The following is a 12,071-nucleotide window of genomic DNA, read 5'->3' as shown; positions in this document are numbered from 1 at the left end:
TTACAGTCAGTGATTCTGTCCAACTGGTCGTGTTGGTGTTTATGCCCCACACGAGACACCTCACACCCTTCTGCATATAACCCCATCAACTTCTATTCCTTTCCCCCTCATGTAATTACGTAGCATCTCCTTAAATGTATTATTTGGAGATGGATAATATCTTGAAGAGGCATATCTTAAGATTCTAGCTCACATTCTTTTTCTCCATACCTTGCTGCTACTCCTCTTCTTTCTCCATGGTAAATCACATGCAATCATACGCACATGCTCCTGAGAAGGTTTGTGTGTGTGTGTGTGTATTTGTTGAGGGGTGGGGGCCGTCGGGGAAGTTGTAACTTTGTGGCGGTCTTACTATCTTACAGATGGAGCAAATCAGATCCAATGCATTCTAGCAAACAAAGCAAAAAATGCTCCAAAAAACTTGCCCCAACCTGCATTCATTGGAACTCAAACTTTCAGCAACCTTCAAGCTCAGTGGGTCCTCATTTCTTTCAGTCAGACTGACCCTACCAACAAGTGCACCTTTTATCTCCCACTACATTGTACCCTGTTACATTCTTCTCTTCAACATAAATATACCGATCACTACAAGGATTGGTGAAACAATAATGAAATAATTTATTTGAAGATAAGTCTATATACAAACAATGTTAACTGGGAGACTGGATAGTACATCTGATTCCTACTGCTGCTGCTTGTAGATAGAATACAAATCATGGACCTAATACATCACATCCTGTCGACGTGACAATGATTGACAGCAGTCTAAGATACATAATCTTAAAGGTACATTTACATGATATCACAACATACCCTAGGGTATTGAGAGTATAACATCTGGAGACTCTGGACTCCAGTCCTGCTTTTATGAGAAAGAGGGTGGCTCTGGGTTATGCGGGCCCTTGAAGAAAGACAGACATAAGAGATATTGCAATTGAAAATCAGGAAATGGCAGACTTGCTAAACACTTTCTTTGCATTTGCCTTCACAGTGGGGGAAGAGGAATGAGTGTCAGAGATGTAAAGTAAAAGATAAATCAATGGGAGGAACCTCCTATATTTAAAAACAGTGCTAATGGCATCAATAATGAATTTTTCAAAATAGCCCGGAGCCTAATAGTTTCCATCTCAGATTATTATAGGAAGTAGATGAGGAAATGTTAACTATACTGGTCAGTCAAATTGAGATTGATAGGTTATTGTTAGGAAAGAGTTTTAAGAATTATGGAACAAAGGTGGGTAGACAGAGTTAACATACAGATTGGTCATGAAATAATTGAATGATGAAACAGGCTTGAGGGGTTAAATGGTCTACTCGTGTTGCTATGTTCCACTTGTCCTTATTTGATACATGTATATCAAAAATATGGGGACTGTCAGTAAACCAATGGAAAAAGCTGGCCAGGGGAAAATGTTGCCCTAATGTGAAAATAGTGCAGAATCTCTGGACCAACATGTTTCTAATTCCATATAATTTAGTCATAGAAAAGTGTAAACATAAAAAAGAAGTATGGCACAGAAAGAGGCCATTCGACCCATCACTATGCTGACTGTGATAGAGCTATCCAGTCCAATTCTATCTTCTTAAATGGTCCATATAGGAGCATTTGGATATTGACCCATAGCCTTGTAGGTTATGGCATCCAAGTGTCTTTTAATGCAATGAATGTTTCTGCCTTTGCCCAACTTTTCAGACAGTGAGTTCTAGACTCCCTACACCCTCTGGGTGAAAGAAATTACATCTCAGCTTCCCCCTGACTTTTCACCAATTACTTTAAATCTATGCCCCTGGTTATTGACCTCTCTGCTCAGGGAAATAGGTCCCTTCTATCCTCTCTATCGAGCCCCCTCATTATTTTATTAATCTCAATTAAATTTCCCACTTAGTCTCCTCTGTTCCAAAGAAAACAACGCAAGCCTATCCAATCTTACCTTATAGCTAAGTATTTCCATTCCAGGCAACATCTTTGTAAAACTCCTCCATATAGCCTCTAGTATGATCACATCCTTCCTGTAATGCAGTGAGCAACTATCTGCTCCCATATTGGTAGCGAAATATACAGAGATGCCATGACTGCAAAAACCATGACAACTACTTTGGCACTTTTCAACCATCGTCTGATTAAGCCTAAAATTCTCACTTGACAAAAACGGCTTCAGCATTTACAGTAGTGAACTGTGATTGATTCCCCTTTCAACAAAAACAGCCATACAAATTTAGGAAAATGCTTTGCATTCAAAATAAAAGTCTATGGAATTTCCTTTTAGTTTATCCAATCACTTAAAAGAATGTTATCAACATGGTGAATTGTCACAGGAGGCACTTTACCCTATTTGCAGAATGTACAATGGCACAGCCTGTAAGTTGATGGCATAATTATGCCTGTCATGGCAAAATCTATTTTTTGTATTTGTGAAAATCTATAATGCAAATACATGTGAAATGTTACACTGCACTAAATAATAGGTATAGGGGGTAACCTTTATGCTTAGACCTCAGCTGGAGTATCATGTACAGTTCTAAGCTCCACACTATAGGAAGGACACATTGGAGAGTGTGCAGAAGAGGTTCACAAGAATGGTTCCAGGAATGAGAAACTTCAGTTATGAAGATAGATTGGAGAGTTTGGGACTGTTCTCCTTGGAGAGGAAAAGGCTAAGAGGAGATTTGATAGAGGTGCTGAAAATCATGAGGGGTCTGGACAGAGTAGTTAGGGAGAAACTGTTCCCATTCTTAAAAGGATTGAGAATGAGAGGGCCCGGATTTAAAGTGATTTGCAAAAGAAGCAAATGTGATGTGAGAAAAGTTGTTTCACTCAGTTAATGGTCCGGGTCTGGAATGCACTGCCGGGAAGTGTGGTGGAGGCAGGTTCAATCGAGGCATTGAAGAGGGCATTAGATGATTATTTGAATAGAAACAATGTGCAAGGGTACTGGGGAAAAGGCAGGAGAATGGCACTAAGTCCAAATGCTCATTCAGAGAGCCAGTGCAGAGACGATAGGCCAAATGGCCTCCTTCTGCACCATAGCAATCTTGTGATTCTGTGATTCAACAGTTTTAACATATGCTGATTTGTCATTGGCTGGAATTTTCCGGCCCCATTGGTGTCAGGCGTCATGGCCAGTGGTGGGGGGTGGGGGTGGGGGCAGTATGGTGGGAAGGCCAAAAATCGGCTTCAAGTCAGTGTGAAAGCACGGTGGTGTCATCTGATGGTGTCCGTCCTGGTGGACCATCAATCCCACTGGAGGCCGGCGTGAACACGCTTTGCATCCCGCTAATGGGAGGCAAAGTAAGGCACGACCGGAATAATCCCCCCACGCCAGATTTTCCATTATGTTGGTGGGAAAACACGCCGGCCCAGAGCACGTCTGGACAAGTGGGACGTGCGGCAATCGGAACTTACCACTAGGGCCTTGCTCTGATCGCAGACATTCAAGGAGCAGAAGATGCTGGAGCCCTACATCTACAAGACCTGAATGAACACGTGCATCACATGCTGGGTGGATTCTCATGGACGTGGCTCTGCGGCGAGCAGCTCAAGAAGGTGGGAGGTCTCCGCTAATGTCTCAGGTCTGCTTCGGAACATCACAGTCTTGGCCATGGGCTGCTACGGATGAACGGCGAGGCAGGGGAGAGGGAGGTCCAGCTGTGAGTGGAAGGGGAAGGTGTACCAGGGAGGGGGGTGTGATGGGAGAGGAGGGTCTAGACTTGACCGAGAGAGAAAGGTGTACTGGGGGGCAGGGGTGAAACTGGAAGGGGGGGAGGAAATGAAGGTGTCAGGGAGGGGTGAGGTTGGGGGGTGTTGAAGGTGTCATGGGGGGTGAGGTTGGGAGGAAGGGATGAAAGTGTCAGGAGGGTGAGGTTGGGGGGAGGGACAAAGATGTCGGGGGGTGAGGTTGGAAGGGGGAACAAAGGTGTCGGGGGTGGGGTGTGAGGTTGGGAGGGGGAGGAGGGAGTAAAGGAGGAAGGTGTAATGGGGGGAATGTGACAATTGGGGAGGGAGGTGTAAAGGATGAGGAAAGGGTAAAGAATAAGTTCAGAAGGGGGAAGGAGTTCGGGGGGAGGAAGGAATCTGGAGGAGGGGGAATGGAGTCTGGAGGGGGAAGAAGTCTGGAGGGGAGAAGGAGTCTGGAGGGGAGAAGGAGTCTGGAAGGGGGAAGGAATCCAGAGGGACAAAGGAGTCCAGCAGGAGGAAGGGGTAAGGGCGGAGGAGAGATCAAGGGTGGAGGAGGGAGTAAGGGGTGGCTGATGTCCAGGTGAACATACAAGTGAGGGTCCTGTGGAGCCAATGACTGCCTCCTAGGGAGCCAACTGAGGGTGGGTAGGGGGAATGGTGACTATGAGGGAGGGCAGGGTGAGCTGGAAGAGTGGGAGATTACGTGTGCAACAGTATTGGTAGAAGGGATGGGGAGGGTGGTTGGTGGGACTCGGAGGCAGACACAGACCCTGGGGGTGGGAAGGAGGAGGCCGGGGAGGTCAAAGTGGATGGGAGTGAGATTCTCAGGAAGGTAGGGAATGTGCATATTCACCTGGACATCCTGGAAAGAAAAGGGCTGGGGTTGATAGGTGCTGTTGCGGAGTCGGTTGGTGATGCCGGGAGGGGGGTCGACAGTGATGGGGGAAAGCACATGGGTTACTGGAGGAGGGGAAAGGACAGGAGAGCATATGAGAAACTTGACGACAACATGTTTTTCAAATTGAAAGTGAGCGGAGCCTCGTGTTGGACGGGCACAAGTGCTGCATGGGAGTGTGGTCAGTGGGTGGGCGGAGATGCAGGTCAGCTCAGAAAGAGAACCCCAGCAGGCAGCATTGAAAATGCTCGGGTCAGTAAGATGAGTGTGACGGAGAAGGCTCTGCATGTGTGGGAGAGTGTTCGCATGAGGCTCTGAAAGGCCCTGCCATACACCCTTCTCCCTCCAGAATCACACCTGGTCCAGCTATGTGCAGCTGAACTTCTAGTTGGGGGGACAGTTGCAGGGTGGAGGGAGGTTGCAAAGACAACATTGAGCATTATTCAGTGAAAGTAAATATATTTTCAGATTATAAAGTGGCAATGTGTTTGCCCGTGCAGCCACTTGTAATCAGAATTTCTTATTATTTCCATGCCTACGGTTTTTTCTAGGAGCTGCCCTGACATCCACAGGAGGGGTAGAGACAGGCCTGTGCAATGGTTGACCCTGTTGCCTCTGATGACTTCAGCGTGTGTCATCTGGAGAGCCAAGGCCTTGGGCCCTCGGCTTGCTTTGGCTTTCCTCCTGTGGGCCAGCTGCTCCCTCTGCGGTGACAGAGGGCAAGGTTGAGGGGGTCGCAGACAAAGGGGCCTCAGAGAGAAAGGACAGCCATTGAGGTTCCAGCTGCCACACCTACTCCCTTCAAGTGTCCGAGGGCCCCGGCCTGACTCCTGAGGGGCTGGCTGGCTAAGGGCATTTGTTGCTTGGCAGAGCTCCCTGTGAACCAAAGTAGAGATAATTAGAGATAATTAATGCGTGGCAGCAGAGACAAAAGCAGGAGAGAGAGCACTCACAGTTGAGTTGAGAGAGAGATGATGGGGTGCAGGATTCCCAGGTGGGTGTTCAGCACTGAACTCACCGTCGTTGTAGGCATGGCCCACACTCCTCAAGTTGAGTGAGGAGCCTAATGTGGGCCACTTCACCCCAGCCGAGCATCTCTCCCTGCTGTTTTGAGCAAGCTTCTCCTGCATGAAAACAGAGGGAGCGAGTGTGAGCAGGCCATGGGATGTTTGCGTGGTGAGCGGAGCCATGGACAGGATGAGGACGTGAGCTCCAGAAGATGTGAGCCTGATGGAGATGTAAGGGTGCGTGTGAGAGAGTGTTGTCCCTTGAGGTGTGAGACCCCTGTGGGCGTGTGATGGGTTTGTGAGTGTGTGTGTTGAGAGTGATGAGGTAGTTGACTTACCCGGATGGAACGGATGAGAGCACTCATCCTCTTCCTGCACTGGATGGCTGACCTCCCCTGTGCTCCAGTGATGCTGACCATCGCTGCCACTGCCTCCAAGGCCAGATTGGTAACTCAGGTGAACCTACGGCCAGAGCAGGGGTACAGGACATTGTGGTGACCTTCCACTGCATCTAGCAGGCGCCCCTGAGAGGCGTCAGTAAATTTGGGGGCTGCCGTCTTCTTTGCTTTCAGGGCCGTCTGTCGCCTGTAGCAGTCCCGGCCTGAAGACATAGGGTAGGATGTTATGCCTCGCGGGTGGGCGTGTGCCTGACCTGATCGGTCATAAAATAGGGCAAGAAGATGTCGGGTGAGTGCCCCGATGTCATCCCGCATGCGCACAATCTTCAGGTTGGTGGCCGCGCCCGGGTGTCGGAGCCGTGCCTCCCATCAATTTAAAGACCAATTAAGGCCATTAAAAAAGCAATTAATCCCCATTTCGTGCTTGTCACATGGACAAAATGGGAAGGCAAATGTCCACATTTTGCAAAACCTCATCCAAGGGCGGGATAAAATGGATCAGCAGCATTGCCATTGTGAGTATTGAGCAGTTTAGGAGATAGTTTGCTGCTGATTGCTTATTTGTACTGAACGGCTTCGTCGCTGTTCTGAGCATTTCTAAGCCCCATTTCAGGACTCATCGGTGCCTCCAAGGCCCCCGGAGGATTCAGACCGTGTGGACCCTTCCAGGTATCAGACAGCCTCCTGTTACCCTGGTAATGGGGACTGTGGTCTCTGTTGCAGGCACCTCCTCTGAGGAGGAAGAGAGACAGAAGGGAGAGGAGGCCAGGTGCCCCTATGCATCTTCCAGGCGAATGGCCTGTGGGAGGAGTGGCGCAGGCACAAGGGGCGCAGGGCCAACGTGAAGTCCAAGGCAGAAGGGGCCGCAGAAGATGTCACTATTCTGGTGTCAGGGTTTACAGGCAGCGATGCAGCTACCTCAATATGTCCGAGGTGCAACGAAAAAGGAGGCTCCCCCTCTCCAGGGAGACTATGACCTCCATTTGTCAGATGAGAGGACCTGAGATCAGCTCCAGCTGTATGGGTGGACACCCCATGCCAGTGGCTCTGAAAGTCACAGTGGCTCTCAATGTCTATGCCTCTGGCTCTTTCCAGGGGTCAGCGGGGGATCTTTGTGGAGTCTCCCAATCAGCTGTCCACAGTTGCGTCAAGCTGGTGACAGATGCTCTGTTCAGGTACGTACCGACATTTATTCACTTCCGTACGGACGAGGCCAGCCAGGCTGAGCGAGCCAGAGGGTTTGCAGCAATTGCTGGTACCCTGCTTCCAGGGTGCAAACAACTGCACACATGTGGCCATCAAGACACCAGCGGGTCAGCCGGGTGCCTTCGTCAACAGGAAGGGATTCCACTTGATGAATGTGCAGATGGTGTGTGATCTCAGGATGCAGATTCTGCAAGTCTGTGCAAGGTACCCATGCAGCTCCCATGGCGCTTATATCCTGAGACACTCCCAGGTGCTGAGGCTCTTCAGTGCTCCAGCCCGACTGGATGGATGGCTGCTGGATGACAAGGGCTATCCATTGAAAAGGTGGCTTATGATGCCTCTCCATCGCTCAAGAACAGAGGCAGGCAGCATTATAATATGAGTCATGCCTCCACAAAGGTGGTGACAGAGAGGACCATAGGTCTTCTGAAGATGTGCTTTCGATGCCTGGACCGTTCAGGGGGAGCACTACAACATCCCCCAGAGTGGGTGCCGCTGATAGTGGTTGCATGCTGCACTCTCCACAATCTTAAACTAGCAAGGGAGGACCATTGGAGGAAGAGGAGCTTGAGGCAGCTCCACAGACCACAGAGGATGAATCCAGTAATGAGTCAGAAGAGCAGCTCGGTGAGGAGAATGCTGAGGGCATCCTCCAGGGAGGCAGGGACACCAGGGACACCTTGATCCAATGCTCCTTCAGCTAGGCTGCCAAAGCTCTGCTTCCACCTCACGCCAGGGCTGCTGCCTCCATCCTGGATGTCTGAAACGACCCTTTCATTTGAACCCAAAGTCCACTCAGTGCCTGTGCAATAAAATTTAGAGCCACTCACATCCAGTATTACATACTGGCGTACCCTGCACCAAAAAAATTTAAAAAGGTGTAGCATACACAGGCCATTATGAGAAAAACAAAATTTATCCCATTTTCACAATCCAAACAAATTAACACAACCTTCTCTGGCCTTCATTCCCAGACCAGTAAACATAAGCAAAACATTATAGAACACAAAATCACCTTTGACCTGTCCCTCTTGTGCTCATGGTGCCCTAAATGTAACGTCTGGGGTGCTGAGATTTGGTGCCTCCCCCCCACCAGCCACCACTCTCGCCCCCCCCCCAACACCCCCTCTCGCTGGCACTGGCATTGGAGACAGCCTGCTGACCCCGCTGTCTTGTTGGCCTTGATAACCATTGTGGTCGTCCTCTGGCCAATGGAGCCTGTGCTGGCCCCGCCTGGGATGGAGTGGCCAGTGCCACGGCTGGCATCTCCCAGGTCACCGCAGCCTCATCGCCACGGGCACTGGCAGAGGGGCGGAGGAGCTGCTGCCATCATCCAGAGTGCCCTGAAAGGAGCCCGCTGAGACAAGACAACAAGCTGACACAACAAGCAGCTCCTGTGCCTCCTCCTTCCCTCTCTGGGGACAAAGGTGCCCCTCCCGGCAGCCACCTCCTCCAGGAGGACTGCGAATCACTCGCCTGAAAACTGGGGAGGGGGGGAGGGGAGCCGAGTGCCCACCTGACCTGCCCTCCCGCCTAGCATCTCCAGCGGCAATAGAGGCCATAGCTTCAGTCTTCAGCACGCATAAGATACGTTATTCCCTGGCAGCCTTCAAGAAGCTGCCTATGCCATTTTTAAACCATGCGCCGGGTTGCCATTGGGCCTGGCGCCCGCCAGGCCACCACCCCCGCCCGGCCCTTCCTGGCCATTGGGAAGACACGTTTCACGCTGGGTGGGCCTTAATTGGCCATCCAGCATGAAGTCGCGATCAGGGGCCGATCGCGGGTGGTCCCGGGCCCCCTGATCACGCATGTCCGTCAAGGGTAAAATTCAGGCCATGAAGTAGGCATACACTCTGGTACGCTTTAAATATGGTGCCCGGAGTGAGGAAACGCTGAGATCACGGCATGGTGGGAAAATCTGAGCCTGCCTGCCACGGTCTGGCATGTTTCCCGTGAACGCATTATTACTGAGGCGTGATGTGCTGGGAATGATACGATATGGTGTGAAAACCTGCTGTTGTGGCCAGTGGATAAGGCGTCCTTTTTCCAGCCGGCTGCCGCACTTACTGCAAATCTGGGACAATTCCACCCATTGACTTTTCCCAGCAAATTATTGACATCCCCCATTGTGGTGTCTTTCAGAAAAGGAGCAACCCTGCTGTCAAAATAACAGCATTTGAACAGAAGTCTGGAGGCGCCTTTTCCAAAATGATCCAGAAAACAGCTGCCCTTAAAATGACCCCAGTCTATTAGGTAAGTTCCTCTTGTTCCTGTTCACTATCTATTGCCAATGGATGATTTTCAGGTACAGACAGGACCCATCTTTAGAAGGAAGGAAATCAGCAAATGGTGAACTAAAGCAAGAAATGTTCCATGTTTCTAAACATTTAGTGCCGTGCGCCGTAGAATGTCGAATGAAGTTCGAGAGGAATTCACAAAGGATTGGGCCCCAGTCTTTCACACGTTCTTGAATAAGGATATTGGAGAGCCATCAAGGCCTCTGTTCAAGAGTGAAAATTAGGTAAACTAAGTATCTCTTGAATCCTTGAGGGATAGAAGGTCCTCATTGCAGATAGAGAGAAAAAGACCATGGGGAGAATTTTCTCCCTGTCGGGTGGGCCGGTCGGGAGTGGGCGCGGGCGAGTGCAGAGCCGATTGCTGCCTGCGATCGGCTCCACACTGCCAAATAAGGCCCGCCCAGCGTGACGCACGGCATGTAGTGCACAGCGCTACCAGTGCAGGCGGGGGAAAGAGGGAGAGTCGGGGCCTATGCTCTTTCACACGTGTGCTTGAAAGAGCACAGAAATCTCCCTGAGGCATGGACTGGCAGGCAATATAAAAGGGAATCCAAAAGGCTAACAAATAGCACAAGAGTAGGAAGAGAAGGGGTAAGGTGATTAGGTACTAAAAAGGAGTCCGATACTAAATTAGCACTTTACATCTATTTTTACCAAGGAAGGGGATACTACCAAAGCCAAGGTGAAAGTGGAGATAGTTGAGATGCTAGATGAGTTATAAAAATGACAAATTGGAAGGACTAGAGTCACTGGCTGTACTAAAAGTTGATAAGTCACCAGGACCGGATGGGATGTCTCCGAGGAAGTAAAGGTGAAAACTGCAGAGGCACTGGCCATAATCTTTCAATTCTCCTTAGATACAGAGGTGGCTCTAGAGGATTCCAAACCTTATACCCTTGTTCAAAAAAAGGTTTAAGAATAAACTCAGCAGCTACAGACCAGTCAGTTTAACCTCGGTGGTGTGAAAGCTTTTAACAACAATAATTCAGGGCAAAATTAACAATCACTTGGACAAGTGTGAATGAATTACAGAAAGCTAGCACTGATTTGTTAAAGCCAAATCACGTTTAACTAACTTAAGTTTTTTGATGAGGTAATAGACAGTGTTGATGACACCTTTGCTGTCTCAGACCTATCATTGGCATCTCTTGGCAGGACAAGGTCACCAACTCAGAGGCCCTGGAGCATACTAATTCCATCAGCATATGCTCATTGCGAAGCCAACAACATCTGCGCTGGTTTGATCACGTTCATCACCTGTATACCCAAAGACCTTCTACACAATGTACTGGTACTGGCAACTGGGTCATGACCTCCTGGGGGACCATATCTCCACTACAAGGACAACAGCAAGTGAGATATAAAGATGGTGGACATTGACACTGACGACTGGGGCACAGTGGCTGACAGCCATGACCTCTGGAGGCTGACTGTTTGGAAGGGCATTCGAAGAGGTGGGCAGCAATGAAAAACTGAGTAGGCCGAAAAGAGGGCTCAGGGAAAACAGAAGTCAGCAAATTATGTCCCTTATCTGCCTGTTATCTTCCTCTGCAGAACATGCAGCAAGGACCACCATGCCAAAGTGGGGCTCCTGAGCCACACCAAGTGATGCTTGACACTGAGTTAGCCACCATGGCACAGATCCATTACCTTATGAGATGGAAGGCTGCCACCAGCTGATGAGGGCAATGTGGGTGACATGGTGTATATCGGGTGAAAGGTCACAGGCCTGAAATGCTAACTCTTGTTTTTCTCTCCAAAAATGCTACCTTACCTGTTAGTTATTTCCCGAATATTCTGTTTTCATTTTAGCATGGATACAAAGTTGGCCGAGTGAAATGAAACAGAGAGTAGTGATGAGCGGTTTTTTTATCAGTAAGGTATGTGGTGGAGTTCCCTGACCACTGCTTTTCTTGATCTATATTAGTGATTTAGACTTGGGTGTACAGGGCACAATTTCAAAACTTTCACATCGCACAAAGCTTGGAAATATAGTGAACCGTGAGGAGGATAGTGATAGACTGCAAGAGGACATGGACAGGCTGGTGGGATGGGGCACATGGCAGATGCAATTTTACACAGGGCTGTGTGAAATAGCACCTTCTTCTTGGAAGAAAGAGGGACAATATAATTTAAAGAGCACACTTCTAAAGAGTGTGCAGGAACAGGAATCTGAGGGTATATGTGCAAAAATCATTGAAGGTGGCAGGGCAGGTTGAGAAAATGATTAGAAAGGCACACAGGATTGGACTTTATAAATAGAGGAATAGAGCACAAAAGCAAGGAAGTTATGATGCAGCTTTAAAAAGGATTGGTTCAGCCTCAGCTGGAGTATTGTGTCCAATTCTGGGCGCTGCACTTTAGGAACGTGTAAAGGTTTTGGAGAGGGTGCAGAGAAGATTGGTTCCAATGATGGGAGGTTTCAGTTACATAGGTAGACTGGAGAAGCTATGGTTATCCTCCTTGGAAAGGAGCAGGTTGAGAGGGGATTTGATAGAGGTGTTTAAAATCTTGATGAACCTGGACAGAGCAGATAGAGAAAAATTGTTCCTATTGGCAGAAGGATCCGGAACCAAAAGGCACAGATTTAAA

This window comes from Cetorhinus maximus, chromosome 3 (genome assembly GCF_964194155.1).
Source record: "Cetorhinus maximus chromosome 3, sCetMax3.hap1.1, whole genome shotgun sequence".
Lineage (NCBI taxonomy): Eukaryota > Metazoa > Chordata > Chondrichthyes > Lamniformes > Cetorhinidae > Cetorhinus > Cetorhinus maximus.
Note: the sequence above shows the minus strand (reverse complement) of the source record.